Source organism: Apium graveolens, chromosome 7 (genome assembly GCF_009905375.1).
Source record: "Apium graveolens cultivar Ventura chromosome 7, ASM990537v1, whole genome shotgun sequence".
Taxonomy (NCBI): domain Eukaryota; kingdom Viridiplantae; phylum Streptophyta; class Magnoliopsida; order Apiales; family Apiaceae; genus Apium; species Apium graveolens.
Genome location: NC_133653.1, coordinates 147,023,648 through 147,039,058, shown reverse-complemented (window position 1 = coordinate 147,039,058; position 15,411 = coordinate 147,023,648). Strand labels below are relative to the sequence as shown.

The window sequence follows — 15,411 nt, the reverse complement described above, 5'->3', positions numbered from 1 at the left end:
TTTAGTCTGAGTCTCTGAGGGAACGAACTAGAGAGTATTCTATATTACTTGCGAACGCGTATACTTGCGTGAATATTAGCGCGTGTTTTCGCCCTAACAAGTTTTTGGCGCCGCTGCCGGGGACTCGGCGTATTTGTTTAGTTTATGTACTTACCATCATTGGTCATTAGGACTCAGTGATTAGGACGTAGTAGTTACTTACTCTTTTCGGTTGTGTTTCAGGTACTTTAGCAAGCGTTTATGCAAACTCGTTCTCGTGCTCGCAAGAGGACTTTAGATACAGCTGAGGAGACAGATGAAGTTCTTGATATTCCGGAGAAGTTAGATTTTGAGGATTCGGATTCAGGAACTGAGCAGAAAGAACCAGTAAACATGGGAGATCGTATTGTTCAAGCTGATCCAGCTCTTATGGATTTTTCTCGGCCTAAAATTGATGACATTCAGTCAAGCATCCTTCATCCGGCTATTCAAGCTAACACCTTTGAAATCAAGCCGGGCACTATTCAGATGGTGCAGAATTCTGTTTCTTTTGGAGGAGCGGCAACTGAAGACCCCAACATGCACATAAGGAATTTTGTCGAGATCTGCAGCACTTTTAAGTATAATGGCGTGACTGATGAGGCTATCAAGTTGAGGCTTTTCCCATTCTCACTGAGGGATAAGGCTAAAGACTGGTTACATTCTGAACCAGCTGGGTCCATCACTACGTGGCAAGATCTTGCGCAAAAGTTTCTGGTGAAGTTTTATCCAATGGCAAAGACTGCTGCTATGAGGAGTGCTCTTACTCAGTTTGCGCAGCAACCTACAGAATCTATGTGCGAGGCTTGGGAACGCTACAAGGAAATGTTGAGAAAATGTCCACATCATGGAATGCCGGATTGGATGGTGATCACTGGTTTCTATAATGGTTTGGGGCCCAATCTCGGCCCATGCTCGATGCAGCAGCTGGAGGAGCCTTATGGGCTAAAAGCTATACTGAGGCGTATAATCTTATAGAGACGATGGCTGCAAATGAGCATCAAAACCCAACTCAGAGGATGACATCAGGCAAGGTAGCAGGTATTCTGGAAGTTGATGCAGCCACTGCTATTGCAGCCCAGCTCCAAACGCTATCAATGAAGGTTGATTCTCTGGCTACGTATGGAGTTAATCAAATAGCTATGGTTTGTGAGCTTTGTGCAGGTTCTCATGCTACGGATCAGTGTTCTCTTGTCAATGAATCTGTTCAGTATGTGAATAATTATCAGCGACAACAGCAGCCTGTGCCAGCGACCTATCATCCTAATAACAGAAATCATCCAAATTTCAGCTGGGGGAATAATCAGAATGCTATTCAGCCACCATATCAGCAAGGAATGAGTAAACAGTTTAACTCACCTGGATTCCAGCAACCACAGCAGTATGCTACAAGGCAATCATATGCTCAACAGGGAAGTACAGCTGCACCCACTAGTGCTGATTTTGAGGAACTTAAGCTGTTGTGCAAGAGTCAGGCGGTTTCTATCAAGACCTTGGAAAATCAAATCGGTCAATTAGCCAATACAGTGCTCAATCGTCAACCTGGCACTCTTCCCAGTGACACGGAAGTACCAGGCAGGAAGGAAGCTAAAGAGCAAGTCAAGGCTATTACCTTAAGGTCTGGAAAAGTGGCTGATGCTGAAAAGGCAAAGGAAGTTGAAGTTGAAGTTAGAGATGAAGAATCTAAGCAAAAGGAGAAAGCGGCGGAACCAAGGAAGACTACTGTTGAACACACTCTGCCTGAGGTTAATACAGGGGAGAAACAACTCTATCCTCCACCACCATTTCCTAAGAGATTGCAGCAACAAAAGCTAGATAGACAGTTCAGGAAGTTTCTGGAGGTGTTCAAGAAACTTCACATCAATATACCTTTCGCTGAGGCTCTGGAACAAATGCCTAGTTATGCGAAGTTTATGAAGACTATTCTTGCAAGGAAGGTGAAACTGGATGACCTTGAAACCGTTGCTCTCACGGAAGAATGCAGCGCTGTTCTGCAGCAAAAGTTACCACCAAAACTGAAAGATCCAGGAAGCTTTACCATTCCTTGCACTATTGGCAATCTAACTTTTGACAAGTGCCTTTGTGATTTGGGAGCAAGCATTAATCTGATGCCGTTGTCGATCTTTAAAAAGCTGGATCTGCCTGATCCAAAACCCACATACATGTCGCTACAATTGGCTGACCGTTCCATTACTTACCCAAGGGGCATAGTTGAGGATGTGCTCGTCAAGGTGGATAAGCTCTTCTTTCCAGCAGATTTTGTTATTCTGGATTTTGAGGAAGATAAGAAGATTCCCATAATCTTGGGAAGGCCTTTCTTGGCTACTGGCCGTACCTTGATAGATGTGCAAAAAGGTGAACTTACTATACGGGTCCAAGATCAGGATGTGACCTTCAATGTATTCAAGGCAATGAAATTCCCTACAGAAGATGAGGAGTGCTTAAAAGTGGATGTGATTGATACTGCGGTTACTTCGGAACTCGATCACATGCTAATGTCTGATGCATTGGAAAAGGCCTTAGTGGGGGATTTTGACAGCGATGATGAAGATAGCAACGAACAATTACAATATCTGAACGCTTCTCCATGGAAGCGAAAGCTGGACATACCATTTGAATCTCTTGGTACTTCTGACCTTAAGAATGCTGAAGGGAAGCTCAAACCATCAATAGAGGAAGCACCTACCTTGGAGCTCAAACCATTACCTGAACACTTGAGGTATGCTTTTTTAGGTGATTCATCTACGTTACCTGTTATTATCTCATCTGACCTTTCAGGTAGTGAGGAAGACAAGCTCTTAAGGATTTTGAGAGAATTCAAATCGGCTATAGGATGGACCATAGCAGACATCAAGGGGATAAGTCCTTCATATTGTATGCATAAAATTCTGCTAGAGGAAGGTAGTAAGCCAACTGTGGAACAGCAGCGAAGACTGAATCCCATCATGAAGGAGGTGGTGAAGAAAGAAATTCTGAAATGGCTAGATGCAGGCATCATTTATCCTATTTCTGACAGCTCGTGGGTGAGCCCCGTACAATGTGTACCTAAGAAGGGAGGTATCACTGTGGTCGCAAATGAAAAGAATGAGCTCATCCCTACTCGAACAGTTACAGGATGGAGAGTATGCATGGATTATAGAAAATTGAACAAAGCCACAAGGAAGGATCACTTCCCCCTTCCATTTATTGATCAAATGCTTGACAGATTGGCGGGTCATGAGTATTTTTGTCTTCTGGATGGTTATTCCGGGTATAATCAGATTTGTATTGCACCAGAGGATCAGGAAAAGACTACCTTCACTTGTCCATTTGGCACATTTGCTTTTCGCAGAGTTTCGTTTGGGTTATATGGCGCCCCGGCCACTTTTCAGAGATGTATGATGGCTATATTCTCTGACATGATTGGAAATAACGTCGAAGTGTTCATGGATGACTTCTCCGTCTTTGGACACTCATATAATGAATGTTTGAATAATCTGCGCGCCGTACTCAAAAGATGCGTGAAAACTAATTTGGTGCTTAATTGGGAGAAATGTCATTTTATGGTGCGTGAAGGCATTATCCTTGGGCATAAGGTCTCTAGCAAGGGTCTGGAGGTGGACAAGGCCAATGTGGGAGTCATTGAAAATCTTCCCCCACCTAATTCTGTGAAAGGAATCCGTAGTTTTCTTGGTCATGCGGGTTTTTATCGGCGATTCATCAAGGACTTTTCAAAGATATCTAAGCCGTTGTGCAATTTGCTTGAGAAAGATGTGCCGTTCAAATTTGATGATGAATGTTTGGCAGCATTCGAGACTCTCAAGAAGAGTTTGATCACTGCACCAGTTATTACAGCACCAGATTGGACAGAACCGTTTGAGATGATGTGTGATGCGAGTGATTATGCGGTAGGTGCAGTTCTGGGCAAGAAAAATCTCTTCCATGTGGTCTACTATGCGAGTAAGACTTTAAATGGTGCCCAATTGAACTACACCACTACTGAGAAGGAGCTTTTGGCTATAGTCTTTGGCTTTGAGAAATTTCGATCTTATCTGCTTAGTACGAAAGTAACAGTATTCACTGATCATGCAGCTATTCGCTATCTGGTTTCTAAGAAGGATTCGAAGCCGAGACTCATTCGTTGGGTGCTTTTACTTCAGGAATTTGAGTTAGAGATCAAAGATAGAAAAGGTACTGAGAATCAAGTAGCTGACCATCTCTCTAGGTTGGAGAATCCCGATTCTACTTCACAAGATAGGACGTTAATCAATGAATCTTTTCCGGATGAGCAGTTGTTTGCAATTCAGGAGGAAGAACCATGGTTTGCAGATATTGTAAACTATCTGGTCAGCAATATAATGCCTCTTAATTTGACATCCGCTCAAAAGAAGAAGTTTCTGTATGAGGTGAAGTGGTATATGTGGGATGAACCATATTTGTTTAGATAGGGAGCTGACCAGATCATCAGAAGATGTATCCCGTTCTGTGAGACGGAGGGGATATTACGAGACTGCCATTCCACGGTTTATGGTGGACACTATGGAGGTGAGAAGACGGTAGCTCGTATTCTGCAAGCAGGTTTTTTCTGGCCCACTTTGTTCAAGGATGCTCATCAGTTTGTTTTAAGGTGTGATCGTTGCCAAAGAGTGGGAAATTTGTCAAGGAAGGATGAGATGCCATTAAATGTGATGCTTGAAGTCGAGGTCTTTGATGTATGGGGAATCGATTTCATGGGGCCTTTTATCTCGTCTTGCAATAATCAGTACATCTTGCTGGCAGTCGATTATGTCTCAAAATGGGTCGAAGTTAAAGCTTTACCGACAAATGATGCAAAGGCAGTACTAAATTTTCTTCATAAGCAAATTTTCACAAGGTTTGGAACACCTCGGATAATCATAAGTGATGAAGGATCGCATTTTTGCAACTGTAAGTTCACTTCTATGATGCAGCATTATAATGTGAATCATCGAGTAGCTACTGCCTATCATCCGCAAACAAATGGTCAAGCGGAAGTGTCTAACAGAGAGATAAAGCGTATTCTAGAGAAGGTTGTTTGTCCGTCAAGGAAGGATTGGTCTTTAAAGCTCGATGAAGTTGTTTGGGCTTACAGAACAGCATACAAAACTCCACTTGGGATGTCACCGTTTCAGTTGGTGTACGGTAAGGGATGTCATCTACCGGTGGAGCTTGAGCATAAGGCCTACTGGGCATTGAAGAAATTGAACCTGGATTTAGATGCAGCTGGTAAGAAAAGAATGCTTCAGCTTAATGAACTTGATGAATTTCGACTTCAAGCGTACGAGAATAACAAAATGTATAAGGAAAAGGTGAAGAGGTGGCACGATAGGAAGCTACATCCTAAGTTATTTGTGCCAGGGCAACAAGTTCTTTTATTCAACTCTCGGCTCCGACTTTTTCCTGGGAAGTTGAAATCAAGGTGGTCTGGACCTTTTATTGTCAAAACTGTGTTTCCACATGGAGCGGTGGAAATTTTTGAGAATGATTCGGACCAAGCATTCAAGGTTAACGGTCAGCGGTTGAAGCACTACTATGGGGACATGGCAAACCGAGAGGAGGTTAGTGCCATTTTGTTGACTACTTGAGAAAGGTACGAAATGTCAAGCTAATGACGAAAAAGAAGCGCTGCGTGGGAGGCAACCCATGAATTGTTGTTACAGGAACCCTTAGAAGTTAATAACCTATCCAAAAACATAAAAAAATCAGAAAACAGGGGCTGAAAATTTTCTTTTCCAGAGACCCTCTGCGCGCCCGCGCAGCTATGCTGAGCGGCCGCGCAGCAAGTTGCGCGCCCGCGCAGCTATGCTGAGCGGCCGCGCAGCAAGTTGCGCGCCCGCGCAGCTATGCTGAGCGGCTGCGCAGGGGTCGAGTTCCAGAAAATTTTTTACAGTTCAGAAAAAAAAAACAAACAAAAACATAAAAACAGTTTTAGCCCATAAACCCACGAATTGTTCCCACTACCCCATCATTTTATCCCTTAATTCCCAAACCCTAATCTAATCCACATCCTATATATACATACACCTATCCTACATATCTCCCACAAAACTTCCTACACTTAAACCCTCTCACAAACATCAAAAATCAGTTCTTACACACTTTTATTCACGAATCAATGGCACCCAAGAGAGCACGCACTATTGACAGCAGCAGCACAGTTCCTACTGCTGATTCATCGAGGGGTACTGCTGCAAGGCCTCGGTTAACTGACAGAGCTGCGGAGGAGGAGTACACTAGGCTGTTGGGGAAGCCGATTCTGAAGGAGAGGGGGGTTTTACCATCAGGGAGGGATGGTGAGTTGTTGCCCATGATTGCAGAGAAGGGGTGGATAGCTTTTTGTGAGTCACCCGAAGCAGTACCGATGAGCGTTGTTCGCGAGTTCTACGCGAACGCGAAGGCTGAAAAGAATGGGTTTTCTGTAGTCCGTGGGCTGACGGTTGATTATCATCCTGCGGCGATTCGCCGTGTGATTGGACAGCGAGATAGGAAGCCCGAGGAGGAGAACTGAAATGAAAAGACTGCTGAGGATTTTGACTTGGATTTGATTTGTGCGACTCTCTATCGACCGGGCACAGTTTGGACCCGCAGTCCAGGAAATAATGAGTATCGTCACTTTCCGGCGATCGCCATGAACAGGTATGCCCGTGCATGGAATGCATTTATATGTGCTAATATTTTGCCTTCTTCACATGCACACGAGGTCACAGTTGAGAGAGCACAGTTGTTGTGGGGAATTCTGCATGATGAGTACTATGTGGACCTTGGTGAGTTTATCTACCAAGGAATTCTGAAGTTTTTGAGGGGAGCAAAGCATATGAACATCCCTTATGCATCCACGGTTACGAAGCTATGCCGAGCAGTGGGAGTGAACTGGCCGGCTCATGAGCAGTTGCAGTTGCCAGTAGCTCCGATTGATTCTGGCACTCTGAATGGGATGCAGGAGTGGACCGGTGGTGAGCCTGAGGAGCATGGGCTGGGTTATCGTCTTCCAGGAGGGCGTCCAGCACGAGGTGCTACTATGGCTAGGCCAGGGCGTGGTGAGGCTGGTTCTTCGAGAGCTCAGGAGGGTGCTGGGATGGGTGATGCCCAGTATAGGAGGCTTTCACGGCGGATGGATGCCATGTATGAGACGCAGAGCAGGTTTGCTCAGGAGCTCACCCTTGCGTTAGGGACTGCTTTTTGAGGCCTTGGAGCTGATATCCAGTGGCCAGTTTTTGGTGAGGACTCTGCATACCCACCGCCTGATACTCCACCCACTGAGGGTGATGATGATGATGACTCCGAGTAGGTATACCCTGTGTTCCTTTCTACTACTTTCACTGAGGACAGTGAAGATTTTTAGTTTGGGGGTGGTAGTTAAGGAATATTGTGTGTGTGTCATTTAGTTGTATATTCATGATAATTTAGTTCATATAGTTGCATAATTTATGCCATTTAGTTTTTTTTATGAATGTCATGTAGCTCATGCATTTACCATGATCCTTTTTGCAATAAGTTATCGACTGAATTGTGATATTGATGCGAGTGTAGTGATAGTATTAAAGCGATATTAAGTTGTGTAGGTTGATATGCATGCTAGAAACAATTGTAAGTCCACTAAGTCTTAAAGAATGCGTAAGGGCTAGATTGTTGTTATGATTTGGTTGTTTTCAAGGTCAATCTACTTATTATACTTAGAATTCGATTATAGGTTCTTAGTGATAAAGACATGAAAAAAGAAAAAATTTTGGAGAAAAAAATATGGAAGTTGTTGCTAGTTGTGGCTAGGCGTCAAATGGCTAGTAGCCGGCTCGCATATGTTGCGAGTAGTCTAGGGTTGAGCAAGACGGAGCGAAACGCACTTGCTCAGAAGTTATTAAAAAAAATTGCATAATTGATCAAGAGTGGGCTCTTTGGTATTCGAGTTATTAAGTTCTTAGGGGACTTTGTGCCTAGTGACCTAAGGCTTTTAGAGTCTGGGATCCGCTAACCTAACGCTCGTTACATGGATACCATTGTATAAGTCTTTTGTGGACCTCACTCATTGCACGGTCAAATAAGCATTTGAGTTGTAAATAAAAAGCACGATTCCGTAGTAAGCTCCAGAGTTCTTGTAGTGTTGTATATCACTTTGTGCCTAGAATTTTTATTCTTTGTATAATCGTAGGATTGCCTTGAGGATAGTCTAGTCATAGTAATTGGTCTAGTTCCGAAGCATATCTGTTAAGCATTTGCACACACCACGTTTCTGGCTGTATGTCCGTTTGCATGAGTTTATTGATCTTTAGTTGTCTAACTGCATTCGTTGAGATGTGACAATTTGGTTGGTTAATTGTAGTAAGGGGGATCGTTGCATTTTCATATAGATTAGATTCATGCATATTTTTATTTATTTTTGAGTCTGTGATGCTTGAGGACAAGCATCGATTTAAGTTTGGGGGTGTGATAAGTGGCATTTTATACCACTTAGAACGTCTTAAATTGGCTTAAATTGGTGTCTTGAAATCAAGTATTTTGTGTATTTGATGCGTTTTTCTAGTGTTTATGCATTTCCGGGTATTAGTTGCATTTCGGGGGAGGAATCATCAAGAATAAGCCTTGGCATGTGTTCACCATTGCGAGAGGAAAGGAATGGACAGATTACGGTGAAGAAACGGAGCAAACCTGGATTTTTTCCAGTAGAGGCCTGCGCGCCCGCGCAGCAATGCTGAGCGGCCGCGCAGCAACCTGCGCGCCCATGCAGCTATGCTGAGCGGTCGCGCAGGGTCGGGGAAAAAGATAAATTATTTTAGACTTCTACTTCTGTTTGGCTTCCAACTTCTATGTAATCTGAGTTTTATGGGACTATTATATAGGTAGATTTGAGACGTTTTCACAGAGAGTATTAAGGGGATTATGTTTTAGATTGTGTTTTACGCAAGAAGCGAAGGAGATAAGGAAGAAGACCGATTTAGCACACCGCAACGAAGAGGAAGCATATTTTCTTGTGATTCTTGTTTCGTTGTAACGTTGGATGCTAGTTTTCTTGCTTTGACTTATTTACTCTTGTGACGTACTCTGTTTTAATATAATTAGTTTAGTTATTATTTTCTTGTGTTTGTTTGTCATGATTTCATATGAACCCATGATGGCTATAAGTTCTATTATGGGCTAATCGTGATCATGGGGTTGCAACGGATTTATTATAGAATTCTTTAGTTAATTGTTTAATACTTTAGTGTGTGATGATTGCATGATATCTAGTATTGGTTGTGCGTATTCGTCTTATGTGCGTCGCGAACATATAAGATAGGGTGTTAATCTCTTGTGAAGCGACGGTGGATCTTGAGATTTAGAACTTGCCATGCTAGCATAGGTTCATGTACGTTGAGCATGATTAGTGGGTAACTCTAACAGTTTTATTTGCCCTATGTAATCAAAAGGAATAACTTGAGCTTAAATCGTTGTGTTGTCAATTTCTGTAGACATATAGGAACTCTACATAATTGATGACTATTCAACTTCTATCTTAATTGTGGATGCTTGGTAGAATGGTATTAGTACAATGAAAGTTGGCTTTTATCAGTTTCGTGTTATTCGATTAATATCATCACTGTCACATGCTAAAGGTAATAACAATGGCTATAGAAGGAAGTAATAATGAAGTTGTGATCTCATGAGTGTTTTATTATTGATAAATTGAAGTGTTAGTTAAGTGGTTAATTAAGTAGTTAATTATAGTTAATATTTAATCAACATTTTTAAGTGTTATTATCTTAACATTGAGAAGTAATCGTACATTGGTGAGTGAGTTTAATTAGACAATAATTTAGTCTGAGTCTCTGAGGGAACAAACTAGAAAGTATTCTATATTACTTGCGAACGCGTATACTTGCGTGAATATTAGCGCGTGTTTTCGCCCTAACAAAAATCGTTGGACTTTCTAGCCACGTTCATCTTGGCCAAGCGAGTCATTCTTTTGTCAGCCATCTGAAAAAAGTAAGGGGCACGTAAATAGGCTATCTTAAAATGGCACACAATGGAAAAATAGACACGAAAAGCAAAGGGAGGAATCTTACCTGAAGAAGCGCTCCTGAAAAAGGCTTTGAGCTCCGACTTGCTGTTATTGCTTTGAGAATCTTAGCAGGAAGATAAAGAAGAAAACTAAGAAATGAGAAAGTGAGGAGTAATAGCCTTTCCTCATTCCTTTATATAAGAGGAAAAGGAAGTTGAAGGGACGAAAAGCCCATTGAGAACAAAGGCCCATAAGAAAAGGCCCAGAAAAAGGAATATTCCAGAATATTCCTAGAAATTCTAGAGCATTCTAAACAGGGTGTATTAAGCCCAGTAAGATTTGGTAAAGCCCAATAAAGAGGCCCAGTAATATTTGAAAAGCCCAATAGAAAAAGCCAGGCCCAAATCCAATTAGGATTTGGAAAATTCAATTTTAGCCCTAAAAGATGTAAGGACCAATGGAGAAGGCTAGAAAAAGACCAGAATCCAGGTCGAGATCCAGGTCGTGAATCTTGCCCGAAATCTTTCGAGCAGACACCCAAAAATAACGGGTAATAAAGACCAGAATTCAGGTCAAAATCCAGGTCGTGAATCCTACTCGAAAACTTTCGAGCAGGCACCCGAAAATAACGGGCAAAAAAGACCAGGATTCAGGTCGAAATCCAGGTCGTGATCCCTGCCCGAAATTTTTCGACTAGGCTCACGAAAACAACGGAAAAAATAGGATTAAATTGTAGTCGAAATTTCGACCAGGAATGAGGTCGAATTAGCCAAGCATCTTTCAGGAATAAAGATTAAAAACCCAGGTCGAATTTCGACTAGGATCCTGGTCGAAATCCAGCTCGTGGATCCTAGTCGAAATCCTTCGACTAGGAATCAAGAAAACCAAAGAATTTTCGACCAGGATTCAGGTCGAAATTTCGACTAGGATCCTGGTCGAAATCCTAGTCGATGGGCTCAAGATCAGAAGCTAAAAGTGGGGAATTGACGACCTAGATCCAGGTCGAAATTTCGACTAGGATCCTGGTCGTGAATCCTAGTCGAAATCCTTCAACCAGGATGACAAGGCTGACCCCTATTTTCGACTAGGATCCAGGTCGAAATTTCGACTAGGATCCTGGTCGAAAAAGGGCTGGAAATCTGAAAAATCCAGAAAATTAGGGAAAATCCCAGAAAATTAGGGAAAATCCCAGAAAATTAGGGAAAAATCCCAGAAAATTAGGGAAAATCACAGAAAATTAGGGAAAAATCCCAGAAAATTAGGGAAAATCCCAGAAAATTAGGGAAAATCACAGAAAATTAGGGAAAAATCCCAGAAAATTAGGGAAAAATCCAGAAAATTAGGGAAAAATCCCGGAAATAAGGGAAAAATTCCTAGAAATTAAGATAATTCCTGAATAAAAGGAAAATTCATTGTAAATGTGTAGGTCGCTCCATACTTTACGGAAAAACAAAACCCTGTAAGGGAACGAATAGACTTAACTTCTGCGAAACCTAATCAATGTTTCCCAAAAGTTGGGGGGCAAATGATAGGGATAAATAAATTATGATTGTATAATTAAATACTGCATTAATTGTACAAGCTGTGGACTGCTAGGCCCAATAAAAAGATATATGATACTCAGACCAGAAAGGTTAAGCCTGATGGACCAGATCAGGCCTGATGAAATAAAGAAGGCCCAAAAGCCCTGATTATTAATTAATTTTGTAATTAATTAATAAGGGAAAAATCAGATGTTGAGAAGAGTCCCGATAAGGATATAAATCCTTAGAGATTAGCTTCAAGGGGACCTAAAAGGATAAGGAATCAGTTTCCTACTATCTAGGACTCCAAAGTCCATTCTAATTATAAGACTTGCCCACCAAGTCTCCTATACCAAGTCCAATTCAAGGACTCCCAACACCTATATAAGGGGCCTCACCCCACAAATCAGAACTACGTTTTTTTGGCTTGATTCTCTAATTCACAGAGATACGTAGGCATCTCGTAAAGGCAGATCGAGCCACGAAACACGAGAGCAGCCATTAAAGGCCTTGAGCTCCCGAATCTTAGTAATAAATACAGCAAATAATAACCTTAGTTTTTTATCCATAACAGAAACTTTCTTCAAAGAAGGTTTTATTTAATAATAATCATAGTACAAACTATGATATTCCTTACAAGTATAAATGGAATGCCATAAACTACCACAATAAAAACAAGGATTTTGTGGTTTATATCTAACAAACTGACTCTTAACTCCTGATTTTGAAGGTAAGGAGTTTATGTTCTTATTCTTCCTGCAAAAAGAAGCCAGATGGTTAGAACTTCCACAGTTATGACACGTTTTCCTAGGAGCATCAGGAACAGGCCTATAATCATTGCTTTTATTCACACCTTCCTTTCCATTCCTATTTTTCCTAGGTGATTTTACCTTATTTGCATTCTTAACATCTTTCAGCTTATGCTTAAGCTGCTTCTTAGTCATTAAGCCTATGTTTACTTCAACTGTCTTTTCCTGTTTTAGTTTGTCAGAAGTTAATTCCTCTTTAACTTCTGGTTTCTCATTATCAGACTTTACAGTTACAAACTTAACAGGTTTTAATTTTGGCTTTTGCTTAGCAACAGGCTTAATTTCTACAGTTCCTTTATCATTCTTATCCTCTCCATAACCTAAGCTAACCTAAGCCCTCTTTCGAATTTTCACTACTTAGCAAATTTTGAGTTAATCTGCCAGAGTGAGTCTAAGTCCTGATAATCTCTTTTTCCTTTTCTAACTCAGTTTTTAGAGATTCATTCATTTTTAGCACTTCATCCCTAACATAAAAAGCATCATCTCTATCCTTCTGAGTTTGATGGAACATAACTAACTCTTTCTCTAAGAAATCAATTTTTTTCTTAAAAGCAAGATTTTCAGAAGTTAATCTTTCACATGTTAAAGTTTGATCTCTATAACTAACAAACATGGTTTTAAGATATCTTCTCAACTCATTAATATCATCAGTATGAAAAGCATAAGTAGTCTGAGGTACCTTTATTTCAGCAGCTTCAGAACTGCTCTCAGCACTTTCTTTATCAGCATTTGCCATCAACGCATAGTTCTCCTCACTTTCAGAGTCTGAGGTGTCTGTCCAGCTTTTCTTCTTTGTGACAAGAGCCTTGCCTTTGCCACCCTTTACTTTCTTGCAATCAGGAGATATGTGGCCTTTCTCACCACAGTTATAGCATTTGACATTGGTATAATCTCCTCTATCAGACTTTCCTCCTTTGCCCTCAGATCTTCTGAAATTCTTCTTATCAGAACTTGTGCCTTTCCTGGAAAACTTCTTTCCTTTCCTGAACTTCCTGTATGCAATCTTTGTGATCCCTTTCACCATAAGAGCACACAGCTTCATCATCTCCTCATCAGCATCAGTCTCAGGCAAGCTTTCAGAATCCGAGTCATCATCACTTTCAGAACTTGATGACTCAGTATCAGATTTTGTGAAAAGAGCTTTACCCTTGTCTTTCCTTAAGGTAGCTGCCTTGGGGAATTCTTCTTCAGCCTTAAGAGCAACTGTCCTTGACTTTCCTCCTTTCCTCTTGCTTCTTTGTTCCATCTCAAGTTCATGAGTCTTGAGCATTCCATAAATTTCATCAAGAGTTGTTTCATCAAGATTGTAGTTGTCTCTTATTTTTGTTGCCTTCAAATACCAGCATTCAGGAAAAGTTAACAGGAATTTAAGGTTTGAATCTTCAAGTTCATACTCCTTATCAACCAATGACAAATCATTCAAGAGTTTGACAAATCTATCATATAAATCAGTCAATGACTCATTAGTCTTTGAGTCAAAGTGTTCATACTCTTGAGTGAGTATTGTCTTCCTGTTCTTCTTAATTGTATCGGTTCCCTGACACCTTATTTCCAGAGCATCCCATATCTCCTTAGCAGTCTTGCAGTTAATTACCCTATTTGACATTACATTATCAATGGCACTATGCAGTAAGTGTCGTACCTTAGCATCCTTAGCAATTGATGCTATATCTTCAGCAGTATAATCACTCTTCTCCTTTGGTACGGTCTTTGCTGCTTCACCTGCAACTGCAATAGCGAGCTTGGTTGGTTTGTGAGGCCCTTCCTTGATTCTATCAAGATATTCTGGATCTGTTGCTTCCAGGCACATGGTCATCCTCACCTTCCATATGGAATATTCAGATGGTCTCAGTATAGGAATTCTGATGGTCTCATACCGACTTTGAATTTGTGTCTTTGGTGGTTCTTCAGTTTTGGTAGGCTTAGTTGGAGTGTTTGTGTCAGACATGATTGTGTTTGGATCTTTAACTGTATGTGCGTTAACAAATAGGCTCTGATACCACTTGTTAGGTCACACACACTGTAGAGGGGGTGAATACAGTGTAAAGTACAATCAAATCGAACTTTAATATCACATGTAACAGAAAACAAACTTTATTGAAACAATAAACTCTGTTACAGTATGGAATTGTTACCTCTCAGTGATGAACAAATATCACGAGAGCTGTTAGGGTTAATACGAATAATCTTCTTGAATATGATAACACTTATAGTGTAAACCCTATGTCTGTGTTTATATACTACACAGTTACAAGATAATCGCTAATTGATATGGAATATAATTCTGCTTCCTAATATATATCAATCAGATATCTTTTCTTCCAAGTATTCTATTCTTCATAGAATTCCTTCTTCATGCATATCTCTTCTTATGTTTATATCGATCTTCTTTCCTTTAATCAGCTACTGTCCTTATCTGAACGTCCTTCAGCACTTAAGTTCTGATATCCATCTTCTGATGATTATCTCCTGATAATATAATTACTGATATCCTTAAGTCCTGACTTCCAGTAAGTACTGATTTATCCTGTTTAAGTAAGATTTGTAAACTAAACATAAATCATATTAGCCATGACATTATCAAATATATCTAACACAAAGATTCTCAGAAAAACGTTGAGATAAGGTTAGATATATGAGATCACCTTGCAACGATATTTTTATACAGTTATAAACTGGAACTCTGTGTATATTATACATGTCAGAGGATTTCAAAGATTGTGAAAAGTATATATGTATATATATATACTGAATATTTTGCGACTTGGTCGCGTTAAGATATCAGCTTGGTTCATTTATTCTTGACCACACTACACCATAAAATGCCTACTGTAACACCAAAAAAAAGTTGCATTAGGGGGTAAATATGTTGCTCTTTCCCCATTTTTAAGCTAAGTTAACATTTTCTTAAAGATAGGTTATTCCATGTTGCCTTAGGGGCCTAAGGTAACATCTTTGGTGCCTAAGGCAACATCGTGTTTTAACCTGTTTATATGTTGCCTTATCTTGCTAATGCAACATAAAGAGAGATCAGTTGTAACTTGTTTTTTATGTTACCTTTGAGTTCTAAAATGTTTTTAAAAAAGTGGGA

The 15,411-nt window shown here is 40.6% G+C and overlaps 1 non-coding gene across 1 annotated transcript; it reads right to left on the bottom strand.

The window, feature by feature from the left end:
* Window positions 1-765: 765 nt before the first annotated feature.
* On the bottom strand, window positions 766-872 carry LOC141675581 (small nucleolar RNA R71). Its single transcript, XR_012556226.1, has one exon. It is a non-coding gene; the product is annotated as a small nucleolar RNA R71 (small nucleolar RNA).
* Window positions 873-15,411: the final 14,539 nt, after the last annotated feature.